The following is a 26,962-nucleotide window of genomic DNA, read 5'->3' as shown; positions in this document are numbered from 1 at the left end:
ACTTGCTGTAAGTAGTTTGTCCTCAGCATGTCTTTCTAAAAGAAAAATGACTAACTATTGTCCAAAGCAGTAAAGTCTGGAGCCACTAGAAGCATAATAAACAGCCAGTAAAAGGTCATCTTGAAGACTTATCCCCCCTGATTGTGATAAACAGACTGCATGACCTTGGAATGAATGGAAGAGTAGCTACTGTAAGAAGAAGCCATTTATTAGTAAGTCAAACAGCTGGCCAGACTGAGCTTTGCTAAAGAGCAAATTGATAGGCATCAGTCATTGTAAGTCAAGCTCCTGTGGATAGATGACAGAAAAGACAGCTTAACTCTTTCGACGACATGACTTGGGTACATGAAACAAACTGTATTGCAAGTCTACAAGTGGAGACTATAAGCTTTGATTAAGATGGACAAGTTTATGGAATAGGTCACATGTGCTTAGTTGACTTGATTCTGTGTTTGTGACAGCATAGAGGTATAACCAATAGAAATATGTGAATATATCTGGGTAAAGGTAACTGAAAAACAAGGATTGACACCAAGAGAAACATGGTTATCAATACTCTTTGGTACCCTTTTATACAACAACATTAAATATACAGGCAAGGAAGGAAATGCCACAGTCATGGGGGACTTCAACTTCCTTGTTATCAACTGGAACAACCACAAAGACTGTGGATTGACAGAGCTTGAAATAATGGAAGTGGCAAATGATTGCTTCTTAACACAGTTTGTATGTGCCCCTATAAGGTGTGCTTGCCTCAACCTACTGTTGTATTCTCAAATAACCAAGACAGGGTGAATAAAAACAGAAATCATGGAACCACTTGGAACAAGCCACAACATGAAGTATACTGGAAAAGCAAAACACTAACATCCAAAACGCTGATCTACGGAAAGGCCAACATTGAAGGAATGAGACAGAGTCTACACAGCATAAACTGGGACAAGACACTGGAAGGAGAATCCACGGAAGATAGATTGATACAATTCAGAGACATCATGCTGAAAATACAAGACCAATTCAACCCAAAGACTAAGTCCAAAGTAAATAAAGGCACCAAAATGGTTTAACCCTTTAAAAAGACAGTGATCATGTAAACAATATCATACTGAAGTGTCATTCTGGGCCCATGATCGGGTAAACACAACACCAAACACACTTCGTTTCTTTGACTTACTGGGCCACCATACTTTGCAATATAGATTGCATACGCATATCATTGGATAGGGGAGGGGTTGAATTTCAGTGCCTGCTTGATTTTGTTTTCGTGTGACGTCACTGAGACAGGCATTTCAATTTTAAAGGGTGATATTTTACACAGCACGCAGAAACAAAGCAACACAGGAACTTGTTTACAGCGAAGAAAAAAAAAAGGTAAAACACTAAAATCTAATGTATTTGACAGTTACATTGGAACATTTATTCTGTCATGTGTTTTAATATATATGTTTTTACAACATTTATAAATATCAAGACACGAGTGGATATAAGCAGATAATATTTCATTAACTAACTTTAATAAGGTAAGTTTGTTTACTTTTCCTTATTACTGATAATAATGGAATGAATAACTAGTATTTTATTTATAAATATTTATTTTGAAAAAAATTATCGAGAGTAGTGTCCATTATTGCTTATAAAGACCCTGAGAATAAACGACTATTATGGAATATTATAGGAAGGAAACACTTCACACAAAGAGGGGTGAGAGTATGATATGGGTTACTTTGTGATGTTTTTGAGTCAGAATCACTTGGATGCTTTAAGAGATCAATCAGCTACTTAGAACCGGACAAGCTTAGATAGGCAGAATGTTGTTGAATTGCAAGCAATAAAGAAAATCGCAGAATATATATATATATATATATATATATATATATATATATATATATATATATATATATATATATAAATATATATATATATATATATATATATATATATATATATATATATATATATATATATGCCACGTCTGTCAAAAGAGCAGCGTGTTCGTGCAATCGGCATGTTGGAGGCTGGACTAGGGCAGCGTAGGGTGGCTCGCCGTCCTGGGTGCTCACAGCCAGCAAATTTCAAACCTGGAGAGACTGTATAACCAGACAAACTCTGTCAATGACAGGCCACAAACTGGGAGACCAAGAGTCACAACACCTGCCCAAGATTGACAGATCATTTTGCAGCATCTTCATGATGTCAAATGTTAATCAGCACAATAAAAACTTCAGTGCACCTGCTCTTTGTCATTTTTCGATCACATCTAGTGAATTTTATCCAAATATAAATCATAAGTTTCTTTTGATGCTCAAATATAAGTGATACATTTCTTTTGCTGCGCAAATATAAGTGATACGTTTCTTTAGATGCTCAGTATATTATCATTATTATTGTTATGACCATATGGATTCCTTAATTATTATAATCAGTACTGTGAATATAATACTCTACATTACTCTATTAAAAAACAATGTGCAAAACACAGTTATTAATTTTGATTCAAGCTACACTTGTAGACCCCACCGATCTACCCCTCTGATCTCACTCTACACTCTGATTTAGAGCACCTGATTCCAGCACTGTATCACCAGCTATATCCTGCCAGCCCACTGGACTGATGCATTCTGCAATTTTCTTATTATAATACAGATTTTTTTATTATTCATTTATTGTAATTCTACCATATTTGTTTTATTTATTATATTTGTCACTTACTGCATAGTAAAACTGTAAGTCGCCTTGGATAAAGACGCCTGCTATATGCATAAATAAATAAATAAATAATAATAACAATAATAGTGATAATAATATGGAAATCCATCAAGATCTTTCCATAGATATCACGTGTGTATAGTTTTCTTTTTTTTAATCTGCGGTTCAGGGCTTTGGTATATTTGTATGTTCAGTATCTGGGTTTAAGGTCATTAACAGCTGGACTGACAAGTTATGACTAGGGTATACTGAAGACTAATGATTGCATAAGGTAGCGCTACACTAACACATTAGTAACAGAGGAAAGGGTTAACAGGGTTTTTGAAGAAACAGTGTGTAAATTATTTTATTGAATGTAATTGTCTGTCATGTAGTTCCAAATAATGGCAAAGTATCAAAATTTGATGGGTACCAAAAACTGACTGAAACTTCTATTGGTCTTCATTTAACAACAGAACTGTGGCGGAAAAAGGAGGACAACTAAAAGGCACAAAAACAACAATAACCACGCTGCTCAACAGACAGCACTGATCAATTGTGTAATTATTAAACGGCAGCATTTTATCAGTCCCTTGCATGCTGTTTAACACAATATGGAACAGGTGTAAGTATTTCTTTTAAAATATATATTCCATTGACAGCTTTACACAACACCAGTGTTGTCGTTTAAGCAGGGCACACACAGTAACACCGTGATACAAAGAAATCAGATTTTCTGACAGTGACACAGCCCTTTTACACACGCGAGATCTCTTTGTTGGCTACAGTCCGGCTTCTGTTGTTAGCAAAGCTGTTTCCATAACCACGGTTTCCCACACATATTATAGCCGTTTGCTTTCTTTCTCTTTCGCTCACTATGAAGCAAAGTCCACCTCAGAGCACTTGCACGGCACGCTGTCTTCTTACCTATTAGGCCCACTATTTGGCAATAATATGCACAAAAATCTCACTGAATCTCATGTTTAATTCACACGCAGGAAATTGCGTATGCGGGTTACACCGTGAAAAGGACGAAGCAGGGTACCAGAATACAGAGAAGAGAGCGAGCGACTAGCGCAGGCCCCTGTACCAGTTGTCTCACTATTTGGCAAGAGCCCTTGTTCCAAAGCCGCACGATCGCGCGCGCGCACTCGAGACCTCTGTCCGTGTCTCTCGGCTGGGTTTTGTGGGAGGTGTCATTATTTGGCAGGGAGCGGCGAAGGGGGATGCTATTAAATCATAGCTATCCCCAGGAACAGCAGCAGCAGCAGCAGCGTTGTGGATTCACTCAGCTTCATCACAGAGCAAGTGTGAGTGTGTGACAAGGGAAACCATACAGACCGGTGGAAGGTGCTGGGGAAATAAACAGTGACACATTAAACACTTCAGCGATTTGTGGGAATACAAGTGCAGCCAACGAACGGGTTAGTAAGTACAGTAATTTGTGCTGTTTTTACACATTTGCGTTTTGTTGAAAGATGCCATGTCTTTGATTTTTATATGGTGATGGTGAGTGTGGTCCCGTGTTATCCTACATCTCTCACCCGTCCGTCCCATTTGAAATCATTAATAAGTCAATGTTAAATAAATAAAATAAATGCCGGTTTTATTACACTTCATGAATTAATATTTACGAGTGCTTTATTGTAAGGCGCAAATGTTTTTAATATGAATATTTTTAATCATCACCAGTGCTTCTGACTGTGCGTGCATCCTAGTACCACATGATTGATGTCTGATGTGATATGTCTGTGTAATGTGACTACCATTCTAGATTGGTAAGACTTGGATTGTTCTTAATTGTAGCACATGGGAAATACTTAAAATGTAGCTTTTAACTGTTAAACGTTTTAAAGTATATTGTGCCATGCTTGTGGTTTAATATTATTACACAGTAACTTGCCGTAGAGATACTGAATGTTGCCGTACACTTGGCAAAGCAAGTGGAACTGGAAGCAAGTGCATGCGTTTCGACAGGAATGATTTTACTTTAAAACAATATACATTTTACAGTTTCCTTACAAATCACAGCACTGTGGAGGTATAACACTAATGGAAACACATGAATAATGTTTACCTACAGTACTCTCGTTGCAGCGTTCAAGTTTTTAAGTGAGCGGGGTCATCTGTTATTGCTGGACAGTTTGGAATAATGTTAGTGCAATTATAAAACTATGCTACCACTGTCACATTTATTTTATGCACCCCCCCCCCCCCCCCCCAAAAAAAAAGATAAAATAATAAAAAATAAAAAAATGTTTTAATACATTAATCTATTGTAAACATAACGACCGGCTGTACAACACTGTCAGTTCCTTTCAATCTGCAATAATAAAAGGAAATACAATAAACGGTTCAAAACACATACAAATATATTTAACATATATAAAATAAATCAAAATATGTACTACTTACTACCTGACTAAATTTAAATTAAACACATATTTATTACCTTAATAGTGCGTGAACTTCATTACTGGATTACAAAGTCATTATGATAGTTTTCAATGAAAAACAAACGCCCCATGTTATGAAAACATGGAGATAACGTGCAGATATTACCGGGCATTTAAAGAATAACGTCTTTGCAACGTCCTTATTTAATTTGCCAGAAAGACATCTCCCAAGGAATCCCTGTCTTCATGGTTTGTGAATGCAAATACTGTCCAGTAACTTGAAGATTTTGAGTGTAGTTTTACACTGTAGATGATATTTGACAGTATGCAATGATTTACGTTATAGAGCAGTGGAGGTTTTAGAAATCTTGGCATTGCAGTAGTATGGGGCAAGTTATGTCATTCATTTCTTGGCTTGGGTCACAGTTGCTGAAAAACAGGGGACAAGCCAGACCACCTTGTAATCAAAATGAACTGCAGAATTTCACTACCATCAATTATTACTGTATTGTCCTACACAGGTTGAACAAATTGCAGTACACAATCTAATCTTGCATGATTATTCTTTCCTACCTCTTATTTGAATCCACTTTGTGTGATCAAAAAAAGATGCACATTTTTTACAGCAATAATAATAATAATAATAATAATAATAATAATAATAATAATAATAATAATGTATGCTACTGTAAAAGTGAAAGCAGATATCTTGGTTAGATGTCAAGGAGTTCGCTGCATTATGCATATCATGTCATAAATCTCTTTCAAACTGTCTTCCTGCTTGATGGTACTGTAGTCTTTGCAAAACACTGTGGGTGAGTCCCACTGACACAATGCTTGGCTCCTGCTGAAGCAGCTGTCAGCCAAGTTAAAATGTCTAAAGTACAATGGGGTCAGGCACATTTATACTGGGGATCACAGGAACAGTAGCCTCCAACAGTACTTATTGCTGAGCTGCTATTGCCCTGGGGGCGACTGTAGGCTTTCAGAACACGTTTACCCAAAAGAGTAGTTCTATTTTAGACCTTTATTTCTGATGTGTAAAATTATTTAATTTAGTGCTGGATCAAAAATATCTGAATATTTGAACGAACATTTCTTTGTATTCCAAGGCAACAAACCATGTCAGTGTCTGCCAGAAATTACATAATTGATAGGAATTCGAATTACATGTTTTGCCTGGCACCGATCTACTACCTTGACAGAATTTGTGCGATAGGATGCACAAGAACCATCATGGACTGAAGATGTATGTTCTCGACATGCACATATCGGTAGGCATTACACTAAATAAAAAAAGAACATTTGTGAACCTACGGCTTGTAAATTAAGAGCCTCTGCTCTTAATTTATGTTCTTTCAGTAGGCATACAGTTTAATTTTAGTGCATTAGACTTTTCTGCCACAGTGTAGAGAGTTTAATTTGATCTAAAGTTCTTCAGCCCATTGAAAAATAGCTGCAACTGTGAAGTTAAGAGTAACACTGACCTGAATTTCAGGGCAGCCAAGGAATGTCATGCATTCATTCAAAGTTTTGATTGACTAGTTTTGACAAGCTTAACTTAAAAAAAAACAAAAAACAAAAAACAAAAAAACACAAAACACACACGAAATAGTAATCACTGCAATTAGTGGCCGATACCGATAGCCGATGATTAGGCCTGTATGCCCATATCGTCCGATAACGATAATAATAGATAGTGCAGGTACGCTATTGTAAACTACTAGAACAAGACATATGACCTGTATTTAAACTCTTTTTATAATTACAGATGTTAAGAAATGAACACATATTGTTTACTTGTATTTATGACCAAAATGAACAGGCATTGTTTACTTGTTGCATTTAGGTACTTTAGAAAGTGAATACAAAGTATTAGACTTGTAGTGTGTGCTTGATGGCAATTTATAGTACACATTTTGCATTTCCACTAGTAAAAACACATCTGTAGAAAAACTAACTTGCTGTCAAACAGTGCGTATTATAACTTCTACCTATACTGTACAGTAGAAAAAAATGAGCCTAGGCAATGTCAACTACAACAACTTTAGTTAAATTCTTATTTTAAGCATACACTGCTTAAAAATGCAGCACAACTTAAGTGGTTCACTTAACCCCCCCCCCCCCCCAAAAAAAAAAAATAGATGTCATAAAAATTTTACATTTCCTGTTACAAAATTCAGGCAATCTTGAAATTTGTTACTGTAGCAGGACGGTTGAGAGCCCTGCTGTGTAAATGTATTTATTTATTTTTAGAACAGGGTTTCCCCCTCCGCCCCCGTTTTTATTTTGTATTTGTTTTGTATTATTATTATTATTATTATTATTATTATTATTATTATTATTATTATTATTATCGTTATGTATTTATGTATAGATGACGGCGAAGTGCCGTGGGTAATGTTTTTGGATTTATTTATTGTTTTGTAAATATGACAGCGTAGCCGTGCGTTTTGTTTGTTATTGTTTTATTTAAAATGTGTTCTGGCAGAGGTGAGAGTGGGTACTCGTCCTCTGCCAGGAATAATAAAAAAAAACCTTGTGCTAAAGGTTGCCATCTCCCGAATTAAGTAAGTGATTAATTTGTTACTAATCGGGAGATGGTCACCTGCATATAAGCCTGCAGCGAGAGACAAAACTAAACTTAAATAATAATACAGGAACAGTGAAGGCTACTGCCCAGCCTGACCTGTGTTGTTTTGTGTTCGTGACTTGTTTTTGTTTAACTGTTTTATTTCGCTCTGTGAGCAAGTTTCTTTTTGTTTAAACCTTTTATTTATTTTTGTATTATTTAAATAAAACGGCGCCGCCGCGTCTTTTGTTTTCAATTGCAGCATTTGGTGTCAGTTTGTTTTAGTTCCTGCTTTTGCATTGATGTCAACGCCCAGCCACCCTGTCACAGTTACTTAAAAAGACGGCACAATAATCAGTTTCTGCCGCCGTATACACCCGCAACCAGTGATCAACAAATTACAAAAGGTCATTTGAAGTACACTGTGTAATAATAATAATAATAATAATAATAATAATAATAATAATAATAATTTCACGGGGCGAGATCCGGGGCTGGAGTGAAAGGTTGTTATTTGGAGAGGTAGTTTGAGGAGTGGCCTCGGGGGGACGGGATAGGGAAGGAAAGAGGTTTCCTACCGGCAGGAGCCTTCTTGGCCAGGGGAGAGAGAGTAGCCTTGAAGGCAGGCTATTCAGCAGCCTCGGGAACCAGAAAACATGTAAGATAGATTGGCTCAGTGGAGCCAACGACAGGCTTTGCGGAGCGGCAGTCGTGTAGAGGAATAGGCTCTTGCGCTGAAGAACCTAGAAAAGGAATGATAGAATAGGGAGTTGGAAAGAGCCCAGTCTCAATTTGAGGAACATAAAGAGTAGGAGCTGCTAAAGGATAGAGTGTGTGGCCAGGGGTCCCCTCTGACTCATGTAGGGAGAACCCCCCCCCCCCCACTTGGCGGAGGCTTGGATGGCGGCGGCCATAGAGGTCGGGGAAGTGAGCTTCACTTACCCCCAAAGGTTGGACCCCCGGCTTCCCGCATAACCCCACATCCGTGAGACAAACAATAGTTCACGTGCCAATGCATAACATTTATAAAAGGAGGAAAAAAGACATACTAGACAAACGAGATTGGTAGGTGAAATTATGTATTTACCTGCCGCACAGTGGAGAGGAACCCCTCCCCCCACTAGGGAGGGAAAACCTCAGGTGGCCCCCACTCCATGCATGCTAAATTTTTTGGTTCTACTGCTGAGGAGGACCAGTGCCCTAGGCTCTTAATTAGATGCTGATTTATGTTGGCTTTTGCTGCTAAAGGTGGCTGCTCCAGTTCTAAAGGAGTGAGGAGTGTAGAACTGAGGAGAAAGGCAAGGTAAGTTGAGAACCAATGTCTTGTAATTACTGCACGGGAGGAGCTGGTGAACAGTGGATCTGTCATGAGGTAAGGCTTCTTGCTTAGATGTATCTGGAAAGGGATGGGACTGTATATTCGGAGCATCTGAGGAATCCAAAAGAAAGCAGTTAAGCACATGACTTCAGTGAGGAGAAGGGGTTGAAACAGCCTTTTCACAAGATTGATATGAGCAACTGTAGAATATCTGAAGATATAGGAAGTCCAGGTGGGGAAGTAGGAGGGGAGCTCTTAAATATGCCACGGAGTGCCAGGCGGATTGCTGGAATGGCCAGAAGAATCGGAGAGGACACTGATTGTGGAACTGGCTGAATTTAGGTGGGGTTTTTTTTGCACAGAAGGAAGAGAAAGAAGACCAGCCTGTAGAGTAGGATGATCTTGTTGATGGCACTAGGGCAGCAGACATGTAATTTCTAGCAGATTGAAGGTTGAAGACAGGAGAGCTATTGCGGAGATGCTGTGGGAACCAACTGCTGAAATCTGGCGATCTGTAGGCGAGAAAGAGCATCAGCTGCATTATTATGTGAACCGGGAATGTAACTGGCTTGAATGAAGAAATTAAGACACTGAAATCCAAATGAGGCAACGTAGTAACTGCATTATAAGGGGAGAGGAAGATCTTCCTTTATTGATATGGACTGTAGATATATTATTGCTAAAAAAGCGTGATAGATTTTCTTGACCATCGGTGACCCCAGATGTGAGCAGCTGTGACGATGGGATACAGTCTCAGAAGAGCTGTAGCTTTGAGGTGGGAAGATTCTGAATTTCAGGGGGCCATTCGCTAGAGAACCAGTCAGTCCCTAGGTAACCCCTGAATCCTAAGAATGAAGCGTCATTAAAGAAATTCAAATCATGAGGAGCTGAAATCAGGTCTTCATAGAATAAGGACAGGCCATTCCAGTGGTGAATTAAAGTAGCCCACATCTTAATATCCTTTTTTGCTTTGTTGAGAGCAGTAAACAGTATGCGGTGGACTGCCGTCAGTAGTGGGCAGTGGCCTGCTGTACAGAGCAGAGATCTGCTGAAGTGAGTGAGAAGAAACTCATTGCGAGATATGAGCAAATTTAAGCTGCATGAAGTGCCTCCTTGGGATTGCAGGAGGTTGATGCACAATTGTCTGGACGTCGATGTTGGTCTTTAAGTGTTAAGGCGATGTAGATGGAGCCAAAGACGTGAGGCCGCTGCAAAACCTATTGATCTGATCAGCAGTCTACGAGTGTATTGTTCATTGCAAGGTAGGAGGCTGGTTTGACTGAAACGCTGATAAATCAAAAGGACATGGTTTCCGTATCTGACTGGCAGCTCACATTGAATGAAATATTAACCTGATTTGAAAATACATGACTTTCGCAGTGAAAACGACCAGCTAAAATATAGAACTTGTGGTATTATATTGCCATATGGACGTTATGATTAGAATAAAACCGTTGGCTTTAGAAAATGCTGCAGGGTAGAATAGATTTGATTATTGTGATCAATAGTCCATGTGATTGTATATTTATCCTAAATGCTCTGATGCTGTATCATGCCAACACCTGAAATCTGGCGATCTTCTATAATATTGCAGATAATCTGTGTAGAAAGAGAATAGCGGTGGATTGTATTTGGACAGAATTAAGTAGAATGGGCTGTGGATGCTCAGAGTCCTCAGGCGTTGGCTCACAAACCGCGGTTAAAAGAGGTCTAAAATCAGTGTCAAAAGACAAAATGGTTATCTGCTAATAAGATGGTGGCGGCTTTAGCGGAGTATGCTTTATGGTACTCTTAGAACATAGAACCCCTGTATCTAACTGAGAGCTCCACGATGTAGAATAAAGTATTGCTCCAGCTCTTGATGGCGGCGTGGAAGTTAATGTTGCGTGACTTGAGTGTAACATTGATATCTTTACCTTCAATTATTTATTTTCTGATGTTAGGAGAGAGAGTGTGACACCTGATAGAAGGGGCTGTTGAAATCACAGGCGGCTCATCAGTACAGGCAAGTGAGGCATGGCCTGCTGAGCATAGTCTGTCTGATTATCTATGAAGACATTTTGCATATTTATTAATTAAAAAATATATTGAATACATATTTTAGGACAATTAAGCCTGTATATAAGTTAACATAGGTCCATGAGACGCGCCTGCAGTTGATTTAATGTCATGAATTCGGCAAGTTGAACTTACTCTCTCCAGTTGTGAAAACGCAGCGGCAGCAAGCTGGAAGATTGCAGTACTGAGGCACAGAGCTCACAGGGCCTCATGAAACTACCTGGTTATCACGGCAACTTAACACTGCCAATAGTTGCTTGATGAGGGCGTTGCCGTGGTAACCATGGCCTGTGAGGCACCAGTGGAAAGTTGCAACGCAGCAGTGTCGTTGGAGTTTATGCTTTTTTTTCCCCAGTAATTGCTTTAAAAGTCATGTTATGCAAGTAGGCTTCATGTAGTACGTTACAAAGCACGAAACTAGAATGAGAACAAAGCTGGGGTTCCCGCGTTGAACTGGGAATTGAAACCAAATTAAATGTCCTTACCCATTATGATTTTTTGTGTCGGCTGCTGAACGCAAGTAGCAGTGAATTGTTAAATCAGGAACCCACCTGGGGAACAGACGCAAGTGAGATTATTGACAGATCTACTGCAGAGGCGGGCGTTGAGGGAGCAGAGGCTGCAATGGAGACGAGAGAGTAACAGAATGTCTGCAAGGAGATGAGACAGTAACAGAATTGTGCGATTGTTATTGAATGACCAGGTGGGGAGGGATACTACTGCTGCTTTAACACTGAACTGGTACGGAGGAGAAAAAGATTGAGATAGTTGCAGGCTTAACTGGGGATGCAGCAGCCGGAGCGAGAAAGAAGCTGAAGGACGAGAATTCTTCGGAGCAGGTAGGAAAGCGATTGCTAGAAAGCGAAAACACAAGATGAGAAAACGAACTGAAAGCACTAGACAGCTAGCTGTGTGAGATTCAGACTTAAATAGGAAATAGGAGAAGATTGACAGGGAAAGCAGGGTGGAGTCCCGGATCTCGTCCTCCGAAATACGCCTATAGGCTAACACTAACTTAAACCATCAATGTTATTTAGGATTCAACCTAAAATAAATAAATAAAAGCATCAGAATAATATTCTACTCGCAGTTAGTTCATTGTTGGATTTAATGTAGCATCAAGTCTGTTCCACTGCACACAACTTGGTTATCCTATTGTTGTCTTCAGATATTTTTAAAAAGTCAAACACCGCTCTTTTGAGACATATTTACTGCAGGATCGCACGTTACGCAGTACTGCAAGGAAAATTACTGTCTCAGTGTTCTTGCATCATTAGTATAGTAAGTGCACCAAACATTCAATTCTGTGCTGGAAGAAATTGAAGCATGAATATCTGTGTACATTATTAGCTAAAATAACAAAAACTGCTGATCGCCGATTGTGATTTTTATCGGTGCACTGCTAACTGCAATATATATGTTGTTTTGTTTGTTTTTTGCACCTCGGGTTAGTTTGAATAGAAAGTTGGACTGGAGTTGAAGGATAGCAGTATGGTATTTAAAAATGTCAGATATATGTGAAGCCATCAGGTACACAATATTGTACTTTACTGCCAACAAATATAATCCATCTCTCTACATCACAAGTACTGCAGGATTACAGTAGGCCACTTCCTAAAACCGTTTTACCAAAAAAATCTTCTAAAAGAACAGTATATGGAAATTTAGTCTCCCAAAAGGCTTAGACCTTAAAAAGTAAGTAGCAAGATTCCGAAAAATAAAGTGTTATACGTTCCCAGGTGTTGCTACAACTGTTTAAATAACTTACAACTTCAAAGTCTGCTTCAAAGCTCTTTTCCAAGTGGCCGTTCTAGTGCACTGGTAGTATTGTCCACATTGTCAAACAGGTAACAGAAAATGAGGACAGATCTCAAACCCCAGTGCACTAGAGCGGCCGTATTGAAAAGAGCTTTGAAACAGACTTTAAAGTTATAAAAGTGTAAAAAGTTGTCAGGATGTTAACAATGAAAGAGAAATTACAGGTATGTTATTTAAACAGGTGTAGCAACACATGAGGAAGTATAGCGCCATATTCTTCGGAACCCCTACTTACTCTTTAAGTGTAGGTTAAGTGTCGTCTTGCATAGAGATGTTTATCAAGATCCTCCTGTAATGCCTTGATAATATGCTGTGGGAAGTTTACAATTCATATTAAAACTACTGTAACATCCAGGAATACAGGTGGGAGTATTTGGATTTGAATGGCCATGATAGGCCAGTGTCAAGGCATTGGAAGGAGACACGGGTTGGAATCACGACTCGGCCCATCACTTGAGACATCTATCAACACCCAGACAATTTAAAATAGTGCATTTCTGAGACAATGCTCCATGTAATGTAGAATAGATCACACATGGCAGAGAGCATTTAACCAGGTTCTTTAAAAAGTAAAAAAACTCAATACATTTCACAAAACAGAAACCAACCAAGTACATTACAGTAATGCAAGGTCCCTGAATTACTCTCAAGTTCTTTTTTTCTCATGTTGTAACATCAACAAAAATGAGATTTCATTATTGTTGATGTTCATTAAAGATTGCCTTTAAAAACAATTAAAGCATTGAAGCTTACACTGTGTAAAAGCATGCTGTGTACACTGCACACAAATGAAAATGGTGTAGGAATATAACATAATCTGTAATTTAGCAAATTGATGCACTTAAATATTTAATGAAATTACATAATTTGATTTCTGATAACTGTGTATTTTTGAAGGCTTGTACAGCGATAGTACTGATACTGAAATTACTATACATGCTGCACAAGACCAATAATAATAATAATAATAATAATAATAATAATAATAATAATAATAATAATAATAATAATACAAATACGATGACTACTGTTACTACTACTAATAAAGTAGCCTACTGTTATGAGTTATGTGTAATCTACATATCAGGCTATTTTTTAAATACTCTGATAGGTTTACATGTTTTAACATCCCAGCCTCTATCTATTATCCTGTAGTAGCTAATTTCAGAAATGGTGAAATTAAATTTATGCCTTTAAAATGTGCAGTTTGTGGATTCAGTAGTATAGAAAACCATTATGGTTAGTTCAAACTCATGTATGATAACAATCTGTTTTATAGCTTGCTCCTCATTCTACACCACTCTTAACTAGATGGAAAATAAATGGAGCCCACTGGATTCTTTTGCTCTTCTTTTCGGATTGAAAATAGGACCCTAGCAAGGCACTCTGAGATAGTGGGATGCACAGGACCAGTGGAGCAAATGATTGCTCTGTATTAAATAAAGGCTTCTGAAAAAAGTATTTTGGAGCAAAGCTAAGACAGGTGGAGCAGTGCAGAATTGTTTCACTGTAAATCTTGAATGACACTTTAATTAGGTAGTGGCAGTATTCAGAATGTTCTGTGCCCGTTATAAAATGAATAGTTAATGTATGACATTTACAGGCAACCATAACTTACAACTTATTTATGATGTACCAAATTCATTGTCAAATCTCCTAGGGTCACTAATTGGATTTGAGAATGGAGTCATACAAAGAATGAAAAGTTATTTGACTGAAATTATGTTACTGTAGGTCAAATTTAGTGGGAGGCACCACAAGAACAGTGGTTTTGACAAGATTTATACTGGTATTACGGTAATAAAAACTACACATGCAAATGAAGTCTCTATTTTTAAATTCTGAAAGCCACTTGTATTGATAAACCAGTATATTAGATGACAACATTTATATAACCTCATTAATAATTTTTGCCACACACAGCTAATTGCTGTTTGCGAAAGCACTGAACACAGATATGGACCATAATCCCCAAGTGTTTGTTTTTACAATCAAATCAATACGTAATTTCATTTTATATGGTAGATCATCTTTTTAGGGGCAGTATGTGAGCTGGTTAATATGACCTGTTTCTTGGTTCACAGCACAGTAGCTTAAGAAAAAAAAAAGAGAAAAATGTAATACTTCAAGCCTACAGGCTAAAGTTTAACGAAGACCTGACGGTCCTTCCTGCTGGAATTGTACTTTACCTTGGTTATACTGTGACTGCTTCTTGTTTCTTGTGCTGTCTTGTTTTTTTTCTAGGCACAGCAATTTGTTTGATTTTTGCACACTTATAAAGCAGTACATTTACTTTTTTAGTCAGCAACCTTCTTGCTAGCCTTTAAGAGGGTATTGTTGGGATTTACAGTGTACGCGGTGATATATGTTTACATCACACAATACAATAGTTTTTTACATAGCGCCTTTCATAGCAGAATTATCTGCTGCCGAAGTGCCCCACAACGCTGTCAGCATTGCTGATGCTAGTGTTGCCACTAGCAGCATTTCCGCTGCCAAAGTGCCCCGCACAGCTCAGCGTTTCCGCTGCCAGTGTTGCTACTAGCAGCATTTTCGCTGCCAGAATGCATTGCCCCACTGTCAGTGTTTGGGACACCCTGGTAGAAGGAGGAGGTGAGAAGACCTCCACCACAGCCCAGAGTACCAACCCACCCACAAGAATCCACAGGGAAAAGGATGGACATGAGGGGAGGGGGTTGGTGTTTTAGGGTGGGAGGTGGCCATGTGTGCCATGCACAAGGGGGAGGTGTGTGGCAGTGTGGTAGGGTGAAAGCCCTTCCGGTGCACGGGGATGTGTGTGTATGGGTGGGGAATATTGGCTGGCAGGGAGGGGGTTAAAATCCTCCCAGCAAAAACATGTGGGGATGTGGCTGGAGCTGTCAATTGAATAAATTATTAAATTATCCAATTCCCTTACCAAATCGCACTGCAGCCACAGGTATATTTAAAGGGTGATAACGGGTTAGTAAGAAAGGATTAGTGTTAATGTTGGTGAGAGGTGGAGGTACGTGTTTGGTGTGCTGTGTATTGTATTACTATCGTTGGGGTGCAGGGGAGTTTTGTGTAGCCTTGTTTTATTGAAGTGGAGGCTCGGCCTACAACCATGGTCTTTAAAGTTATATATATTCTTTTTGTTGAACCGTTTGTTTTGGCCACCATGCCTGTTTATTTTGTTCCAGTGTTTTGTGTTTCATTAATAAACGTACACATTTGTGCTTTGAACTGCAAGCTTTCCATGTCTGACTCTCTCTCCCTGCCAAGTAACATCCGGGCTGTGACGCTGCCCTGTCACACACCCAGAGAGACAAGGCGCAAAGAAAGAACAGAGAGTAGACCTGAGTTAGAGGAATGAAGAGAACAACCCGGAGTGTATGGCTTCACCAGCTCACAGATGTAATCAGGGCCGAGTTCCCTACAAGACTTATAGGTCAAAAGTAGGACTTTAAACTAAATTATCTGCTTAATAGGCAGCCAGTGTAATGATACCAAGACAGGGTTAATGTGCTTTCTTAGTTTAGTTTTGGAGAAGCTGGTCATGAAATGGTAGAATCAGGAAGGCCTATAAACAGAATTACACTAATCAATCCTGACATAAGTGTGACTCAGGATCTCTGCATCGATTTGAGATAGCATGGGTTGAATCGTGTGCTTTCAGCCCTTTTCAAACTTTTACACTTATCCAAGACAATTACAGTCATTATTACATTCATAAATGCTTCCAAATATTATTCTTAGGTTAAAAAAAAAAAAAGTTCCCTCTGGCTGCTACAGTACTATACTGTAGATATAAACTGGTAAGATTGTACTGTAGACCGCACATGGAACCCAAGTTCTAGCAGCCCAAGTTTGATATTGGAAGGAGATAAGATGTTGTTTTACAGGCTGGTACAGATGGCACTACAATGCACTCCCAAATGTTTTTGCCGGGACTGTTGAATGTACAGCATATTGGTGCACCTGTATAAAATATTAACAATAAGTTTTGAGAATTACATGAATTATTAGACAAGAAACCGAAGAACCAAGTACCCCAAGTACTGAATACTAAGATTAAACATATCTGTTTAAAAATGTAAAATAACTTTTTTTTTGCATTTCCTAAATTATAAATAAGACGAACTACTGTAAATAGCCCAGAACTACATATACTGGTGCTGTGCTAATACTTTTTGAATTCCGTCCTAGTTAAAGACTAAGTAGCTTTAATGTCATTTTATTTGCTTTTTTACACCTCCCTTACTATGTTATAGTGCTCAGAACAATATTAAGTTACTGTATTACAATTGTCTGCTAAATCTGCATTTATTTGCTTTTCTGCTTGTCTGAAGAATTCAGTGCTGGGACAAACAACCTTCCTCATTCTATTCAAACCATGTGACAATGTAAATTCAATGTAAAGTTTCAACTCTATAAAATAAATATATTAACTCTGGGAGCAATGGAATCCAGAACCACTCAGAATTATTGCAATCACAACATAAATAGTTAGGGAAATGTAAATTAATGATATTTTAAGCCTCTTACTAATATGTTGTTAGAATGTCATATGGACTGTCACATGTTTGAGCACGGTTCAAAGTCTATCTGACCGGCACCTTTCTTCTGCATGTAAAGGCTTGTCAGACAGCTGAAAGAATCCTGCTGTGATGTCTTGAGCCACAGATTTTTTAAATCCCCTGTCATCCTTCAGAACAATTCACAGATTCACCACAAACATTCACAGACACACCACAAACATATCACACACATTATATATATATATATATATATATATATATATATATATATATATATATATATATTCTCTCCCTCTCTCTCTCTCTATATATATATATATATATATACAGTACTGTGCAAAAGTTTTAGACAGGTGTGAAAAAATGCTGTAAAGTAAGAATGCTTTCAAAAATAGACATGTTAATAGTTTATATTTATCAATTAACAAAATGCAAAGTGAGTGAACAGAAGAAAAATCTACATCAAATTAATATTTTGGTGTGACCACCCTTTGCCTTCAAAACAGCATCAATTCTTCTAGGTACACTTGCACACAGTTTTTGAAGGAACTCGGCAGGTAGGTTGGCCCAAACATCTTGGAGAACTAACCACAGTTCCTCTGTGGATTTAGGCAGCCTCAGTTGCTCCTCTCTCTTCATGTAATCCCAGACAGACTCGATGATGTTGAGATCAGGGCTCTGTGGGGGCCATACCATCACTTCCAGGACTCCTTGTTCTTCTTTACGCTGAAGATAGTTCTTAATGACTTTCGCTGTATGTTTGGGGCCGTTGTCATGCTGCAGAATAAATTTGGGGCCAATCAGATGCCTCCCTGATGGTATTGCATGATGGATAAGTATCTGCCTGTACTTCTCAGCATTGAGGAGACCATTAATTCTGACCAAATCCCCAACTCCATTTGCAGAAATGCAGCCCCAAACTTGCAAGGAACCTCCACCATGCTTCACTGTTGCCTGCAGACACTCATTCGTGTACCGCTCTCCAGCCCTTTGGCGAACAAACTGCCTTCTGCTACAGCCAAATATTTCAAATTTTGACTCATCAGTCCAGAGCACCTGCTGCCATTTTTCTGCACCCCAGTTCCTGTGTTTTCGTGCATAGTTGAGTCACTTGGCCTTGTTTCCATGTCGGAGGTATGGCTTTTTGGCCGCAAGTCTTCCATGAAGGCCACTTCTGACCAGACTTCTCCGGACAGTAGATGGGTGTACCAGGGTCCCACTGTTTTCTGCCAATTCTGAGCTGATGGCACTGCTGGACATCTTCCGATTGCGAAGGGAACTAAGCATGATGTGTCTTTCATCTGCTGCAGTAAGTTTCCTTGGCCAACCACTGCGTCTACGGTCCTCAACGTTGCCCGTTTCTTTGTGCTTCTTCAAAAGAGCTTGGACAGCACATCTGGAAACCCCTGTCTACCTTGAAATTTCTGCCTGGGAGAGACCTTGCTGATGCAGTATAACTACCTTGTGTCTTGTTGCTGTGCTCAGTCTTGCCGTGGTGTATGACTTTTGACAGTAAACTGTCTTCAGCAACCTCACCTTGTTAGCTGAGTTTGGCTGTTCCTCACCCAGTTTTATTCCTCCTACACAGCTGTTTCTGTTTCAGTTAATGATTGTGTTTCAACCTACATATTGAATTGATGATCATTAGCACCTGTTTGGTATAATTGTTTAATCATACACCTGACTATATGCCTACAAAATCCCTGACTTTGTGCAAGTGTACCTAGAAGAATTGATGCTGTTTTGAAGGCAAAGGGTGGTCACACCAAATATGGATTTGATTTAGATTTTTCTTCTGTTCACTCACTTTGCATTTAGTTAATTGATAAATATAATCTATTAACATGTCTATTTTTGAAAGCATTCTTACTTTACAGCATTTTTTCACACCTGCCTAAAACTTTTGCACAGTACTGTATATATATATATATATATAGAGAGAGAGAGAATATATATATATATATATATATATATATATATATATATATATATATATATAATTACATACCACACACACACACACCCCACAACGGTGACAACGAGTTCTCAAGATGGGTTCTCAAGACTCAAAAATTACAAAAGACTCAACGGATTAAGGAAAGATGCATGCTGGGAATAACAAGAAGAGACAAAAAAAGGAAGGAATGGATAAGAGCGAAAACTGAAGTGGCAGTGGGCCGGACATGTAGCAAGAAGAACAGACCATCACTGGACCAAGGAGATACTAGACTGGATCCCAAGAGATATGAAGCGACCAAGAAGAAGACCTCCAGGAAGATGGCAAGATGAAATTAGGAAACATGCCGGAACAACATGGATGAGAGACTGTGGCAATGTGCCCCACCCCTGTGTGTATTTTTGTGTTTTATGTTGCTGCACGGGATATAAATGGGTGTATATATTATTATCATTATTTATTCCTTAGCAGACACCCTTATCCTGGGTGACTTACAGTCGTAAACAAAAATACATTTCAAGAATCACAGTACAAGTATTAATATAATTAAGAGCAAGATAAAATACAATGACTTCGGTTCCAGCAAGTACAAGTATATGACTGTGGCAGTGTGACCCCGCCCTGTGCATATTGTTTGTTTATATGTTGCATATAGTGTGTTAATTTTAGTGTATAGTCATTGGTACACGGGATATAAATGGGTCTGTGTAGCATGTGTGATAAAATGTATATTTGTATTTAGCCACGAGGGTTGCACATCACTTCACATGCTGATTAAAATGTAATACTATGTGAGCACGGGGAAGGACACATAATTAATCCATGTGCAGTTGTACCGAGATTCTAATTGAATGATTGATTAGCAATCGAGTCTCGGTACAACTGCATAAAAGACGCACACTGTCACTCAGTCGGGGTTGGGTGTACAGAGAGGAGGTACGGGGAGATAGAGAGGAGGCAGAATTTAAAAATAACAATTGCTAAAACGTGCTGGATTAGCCACCACGACACTTACTTGTTTGTCTGTCTGGTTTGTTTGGCCCTTGTGCCTGTTTGTTTTGTGGTTTGTGTAAAAACCTTTGATTTCATTATTATTTAATAAAGAAACCGAGTGCATTCGCGTCTCGGGTTTTGCCCCAGCTGCTGTGTGTTTGCGTCTTCTTCCGGGTGTGACGTCACCACTGCAGCCATCCTGCCACAATGACAAAGTACGATTCAATAACGGAGCAGATAACAGTGTTAGTGATAGTTACATCAGGATATAATTGAATACAAAATACTACAGATTAAATAACACTTGTGACAGATTACAGTACTCTGTAAAGTACAGGATTAAATGCAGTAAAATAGGGAGCAGATAAGAGCAAGTAAAGCGCATTAAGGAAGAGTGATGAAGTGTCCAGAGGGAAAAGAGGAGTTCTACAGGTTCTGTCTGAAGAGGTGAGTCTTGAGGAGGCGCCGGAAGGTGGTCAGGGACTGGGCAGTGGTCCAGCACATCTCCACTCTGGCATTCTAGCACAAGTTATTTAAAATGTATAATTGTATTTAGGCACAGGGATCACTTCATGTGCATTTAAAGTACTTAATAATATGTGAGCACAGGGTTTCACAGATTAGTTCACGTGCTGGGATTCAAGTGAATAATTAATTGGTAATTGAATCCCAGCACAGTTGTATATATAGATGCACGTCTCATTCACTCGGTGTTGTGTGTTCGGTAAGTGGAGAATGGGTGAGAGAGAGGAAAATAAGTTTAAAAATATAAACAAATGCTACTCGTGCGAGAGGGCTCGCACGATACTTGTTTGGTTTGTCCGCTTTATTGTTTGTCTATTTACTTTGGCCAACGCGCCGTTTTTGTTTGTTCAGTCAGTGTTTTCTGTTTTGTTCAACCTTTTTATTTACAATAAACCCGCGCAAAGCAAGCGCATTTACCATTTCATCCATCCTGTCTGTGTTGTTCATTTCCTGGTTCTGACGTCACCACTCAGCCAGACTGTCAGAGACTCAGCAGACAGGCTTTTGTGGAAGAATCTTGGGGAGGCCATCCAGCAGTGGATTGAAAAAGGCTGAAGATGATATATATATATATAAATAAAGAAAAGGTTCATTTAAACATTATCATTCTTCTCATAGCCCCAAACACTTTTTTCCCTGCTAAGCAAAGCTGCCCGATGCAGTCTCTTTTTTAAAAATCTGTACAGCCGTCCATTACTAGCTTTTCCCTTCCTTGCATGAACCACATGTACCAGCTTTTTCTCCTGCATTGTCTTGACAGAGTTACATAGTTCTTCGCAATTCCGTGGCGGCGATTCCATGGTACTCGAGAATTTCTTAAGTTTTTGCAGTTTTTGTGTAAGTAATTGTTGACTTTCCCACACCATACTCTTTAGTAGTTTGAACAGCGTGTTCAGCCATTCAGTAATTTCAGCTAGATTAACTACTGTCCTTTTTCATTTGTTAGCCATTTTGAATTTGTCGGGGATATACTTGCAGTGCGGTTAGTAAGGGGATTTGGATCGAAGGGGTTTGAAGTAACATGCTTCTACTGTGTGCGTATATATTGTGGTAACGTGACTGGTGGTCAAGACTGGCCAAAACACTTTAACGAAAACACTCCTAAACACACACAGCACAAGTACAACACCCAAGCACAGCTATCTTAGTGTTTTACACTTGCTCCTGCTCCTGCTCCTGCTCCTGCTCCTGCTCCTGCTCCTGCTCCTGCTCCTGCTCCTGCTCCTGCTCCTCACTCACCTACACAACCCACACCAAAATCAATTCTTTGTTCTTTTTTATAGGGTGTGGCCAGGGGTAGATTGACAATTAATTATTCAATTCCCACCTGGCCACATTCTACACTTTTCCAACCATACCTCAATCACTCAATTAAACAATTAACACACTTTCCAGCACCACACACGTGCATCCATGTGCAGAGCCTCTGCTTTTTACACATCCTCTCCCTACTCTCACATATATATGTGTGTGTGTATATATGTATATATAAAATAAATATATATATATATATATATATATATATATAATTTGTGTCTAGACTTATTGTTACACATTCTATACAGTTGTGCAGGATAAAGAATCTGATTTAATTTTCAGTTGTTTTTTTAAGTAACAAGATACAATAAAAAATCAATCTGGCAAGTCATTTGTTATCTGGTAATAACACAAAAATGCAGAAGTGTCACTTTCTACACAAGGAGAAAAATTGTGATCAGTTGCATAAAACATTTCAATTTTTTCAATTGTTTAAAACACTCTACAATAACCCATCAACAACTGAACAAATCCTGCTTTAAAATAAATATTGAGACCTACAGTACAGTAAAGGATGTACTGTAATATACAGTATACCAATGGGATGTACATGTACACAATTAAAGTGGACACATTTGGATACTTCAAAAATTGGACCCAGTATTTCAACATTTTTCCAGTGTAGCTGAAGGATCTTTCATGTTGGTCAGCAAGCATGCATTTTGTAGTCTGCAACATGGGGATTTATGTTGAGCTGCCAACCATTAATTGAAATAAAAGGTCCTGATACTTTTGTTTCAGGACACATTTGTGGCCAATTATTTTGGAAAACTTCATGTGCTGTGGTGCCTTATTGCTCATTAAAATGCAATGTAATACTGCTGGAGTATTGAGAACAAAGTCCTTTCGGGATAACAAAGCAGGATACCTCATTTGCTGTTTCAAGATATGATTTGCAACCTTAGCCCTTTAAATTAGAGATAGTCCTTAGTCCTCCTGCTCTTTATCCCTTTGACTTGACTATTCCAAGCTCCTTTTGGCCACTATAGCTTACCTGGGGGCAGTTTCCTTGTAAGCAGAACTGATGACTTCAAGGTTATTCATTCTTGTAAGGTGAAACTGCTTCTGATTTATCTTGATTGGTGTTTCCCATATTCATATATCTCATATTCTTATACTGTAAGCATCCCTTGTTATTGCAAATAATTATAACAAACATGATTTAAATAACTCATATTGTTACTATTCATTTTAGAAAGAAGCTCACCCTCCTTTATCATTCTCCTTCACTTACTAGGTGGCAGTATTTGAATTACAGGTTACTTGTATTGCGGTCAGCAGGTAAATCTTGGTTACTGCAGTCTAGTTGCACTTTAATGACCAGAATTTTATTTCTAAATCAAAAATTCACAAAGGAGTAGCTTCTCTATATATATGGAAAACTATGGCGTGTGACACATTGTCTATGTCAACAGTAACCATTTCCAGTGATATGCATCCTCAGCTAGCGATAATAAGCCCGGGCACATGGGGATTTACAGTTGTCAAGCCACATTTTATTTACTGTAAGTTAGCCGAGTCACCTTCAGTAATAACATCACCACCAAACACACAGTGCCACACCATGTTGGTTTGATGGTTGAATGTCGACTATTAAATCACCATCTTCTTACTGCACATAATGCACCACAATGATTCATTGACTGGGCTCAATTCTGTATACAGAAGAAACTTTATGGTGGCCCCTCATTTGTTGTACACATTTTCTTATTTTGAGTAATTTTTAGTAATTGATATTTTAATGATATATTGCAGAAGCAGGTCCTTATCTTACTTTGTGAAATGCTTACAAAAGCATTAACCTCAATTGAAATCATCTTGTAAACTGGGCATAATATCAGGGAAGGGAATGATTTAACCTGATGATAATCTGGCAGCCGTAAACCCTGGTTTCTGGATATTTTAATCCTTAAAAGCATTTTACTTCTGATAACACAAAATAATTGTCATAAACCAGTGGAATAAATCATTTCATTGGTTTAAGTAGGTTATATCAGATGCTGTTGCAGGCTAATTAATGTTCAACAAAGATCATGTACAACATTTTTGATGACTAATAACGTTTCCTCTATATAAAGTAAGCATACTTTTGAGGAAATATACTTTTCTAGCAAGGCAATACAAATGCAAAAGTTAAAGGGCCTAAACAAAGCTGTCAATACAGGTGATGCCCTTGTTAACCTCAATAAAGATTTTGCCCTCATTTATATTGCCAATTGTAGAGAAATGTCTTTACTTTGAAGTATGCCTTAAGATACTGTGAGGCTGCTTAACAAGATGATATTGTATAAAGAACCAATGTCTTCTCCACTTCTTGGTGTGCGTAGTTGCAATTATTTTGGGATTTGGAGGGCATGTGTTGAAGGAGCACTGTATGCCAGAGTTTGTGTCTGTGGCTGTGCCTGATATGGGCAGAAAAGTAATGTTTTTTTTATTTTAAGATGGACTCCCTACCTCTTGTCTCAGAGAGGACACACTTGCTGAGTTTATAACAGTGTGCTGTATACACACAATATTTAAAAGAACAATACTGTACATCATAGGGAATACATTACAAGTTGTTTCCTTATTCTTACAATATCTTTATTGATCTTTCTGTTTATCGATTGCCTCAGCAGGTACTGCAGGCTGATTTGTGGCAACAATCGAAAACAGAAGAATCAGAACAATACTTTATATGTGGGATTCATTTGCCTCTAGCTTTTTCAGTGACAGTGTTATGTGAGTTTGTGCCTCCAGTATCTATTTACAAGAATCATACATGGAAGGTTATTATTATTATTATTATTATTTATTTCTTAGCAGACGCCCTTATCCAGGGCGACTTACAATTGTTACAAGATATCACATTATACATTATTTCACATTATACAGATATCACATTATTTTACATACAAGGTTGTTTGGTGGTGTGACCCATAATGCATTTGAGTGCAATATTTTACAATTCCTACATCTTAAAGCACCAAAGACCCTAATATGCCAGGTTTAAAACCCTATACTCACTGTTAATCTACTGTCCATTAAGGAAAGCACACATTTTGAATGCTGTATAATAGTTGCACTTCTTTTCTATGTCTTAGTGACCAGTAACATTTCACACAAGTGCCGTAGTTTACCTATAATAATGTTTCAGACTACTGTTACTGTACAGATAACAGGAACACAGTCCTGCAGTTACAGTACATTCATATTTTAGGCCCATTAAACAATAACAATTCCTACGTTAAAATTCACAGCTCTAAAGACGTTCCTAGAGAACCGATTTCTACTGTTTTACTCTTTCCAATGTTACTTCGCAACATGTTTTCCAGACAGCTGAAGTAAATGTCCAGCTGGCTGCATAGAAGAGCTGATTAGCTTGCCATCTCCATAGCAACCTCGCTGTCAACATGCAATTAAACCAACATGCAATTAACATGCATTGCAAGAACATCTCGAAGAATGTAATGTATTATGAATGAAATACTGTACACTACAACAATGCACCTTCTGTAGCAAAATGAACCAGCACAGGCAAAATAAATAAATAAATAAAAAACATTTGCAGGAGTTAACAGACCTTGCAAGAGATAACCGGCATTAGTGCCCATTGCCTCAAGTATAACTGTGGCAATTAGTTTTCATCCCCTTGTTTTTTAATGGTCTTGTCAGGGTTTCATCCCAGTGACGGCAATTGACTTCATCCCTTCTGCAGAACTGAGGCAACAAGCAAAGATTTACTGTATATTGCAAAAAAAAAAAAAATGCATATAATAAAAATAAACAATTAAATAAAGAAAGAAAGAAAGAAAGAAAGAAAGAAAGAAAGAAAGAAAGTAAGTAAATAAATAAAGACATATACAGTATGGACATTGAATACAGCAAATAATGGATAAAGGCACCTGTCAAATAAATACATAATAATAATAATAATAATAATAATAATAATAATAATAATAATAAAATTGGAGAGAGATTTCACAGAAATACTTTATTTTGCTTGTTCATTATCAAGTATACTGTACACACAAAACCAAATCCCAAGGAACAACTTTCACACAGTATCTTTAATTCCAGTTGCATTGCAGGTGTAAATCTGTATCATTTATACAAGATCTGTGTACAAACCAATAGTGATTGTACCCCTGGTGTGTTAGCAAGCAAACTGAATGTGCTTTGTGTCCAAGCATACAGTACAAATACTTTTTTTAGGCAAACTGCAGTAACATGTTGGTCTGTTGTTTTTATTACATGTGTGAGCTGTTTTGTCTGAATGTAGGGATTATTTGAGGATTATGTCCTTTAAAGAAAACCGGGTCTGGAGTAAATTTACCTCAGAATAATACAGCAGTGTGGAGGAGTGGTTAGGGCTCTGGACTCTTGACCGGTGGGTCGTGGGTTCAATCCCGGTGGGGGGGACACTGCTGCTGTACCCCTGAGCAAGGAACTTTACCTAGATTGCTCCAGTAAAAACACAAATGTATAAATGGGTTATTGTATGTAAAAATAATGTGTAAAAATAATGTAATTTTATGTAAAACTAATGTGATATCTTGTAACAATTGTAAGTCGCCCTGGATAAGGGTGTCTGCTAAGAAATAAATAATAACAATTAAACTAATTCAAGTATCATTGCTAGTGTTTTAGGGAACATAATAAGATATTCTGAGGCTGTGGAGTGCTATAATGGAATGGAAGGTTTATAATTCATGTGCACTGTGGCAAAACCTACAATGTGCAGCTTGATTGTCTCCTTGAAGAGTGGAGAGGGATGAATGATTTTGACAACAAATGCCACACAAAGTACAGTCTAAGAGCCGTGTC

The 26,962-nt window shown here is 38.2% G+C and overlaps 1 protein-coding gene across 4 annotated transcripts in view; it reads left to right on the top strand.

Moving 5' to 3' along the window:
- The first annotated feature begins 3,587 nt into the window (after positions 1-3,587).
- LOC117421126 (catenin alpha-2-like) overlaps positions 3,588-26,962 on the top strand; it is a 502,927-nt gene continuing 479,552 nt past the window's right edge. Inside the window, exon 1 of one of the 4 annotated variants that reach the window (XM_059034144.1) lies at positions 3,588-3,995. The gene's annotated coding sequence lies outside the window, so the exon portion shown is untranslated. Of the gene's footprint in view, positions 4,114-26,962 lie in introns of all 4 variants that reach the window. The other 3 variants (XM_034035092.3, XM_034035091.3, XM_034035093.3) reach the window with 3 other exon arrangements.

This window comes from Acipenser ruthenus, chromosome 1 (assembly GCF_902713425.1).
Source record: "Acipenser ruthenus chromosome 1, fAciRut3.2 maternal haplotype, whole genome shotgun sequence".
Classification (NCBI taxonomy): Eukaryota; Metazoa; Chordata; class Actinopteri; order Acipenseriformes; family Acipenseridae; genus Acipenser; species Acipenser ruthenus.
The sequence above is the reverse complement of the archived record's forward strand: the minus strand, read 5'-3'. Positions and strand labels throughout refer to the sequence as shown.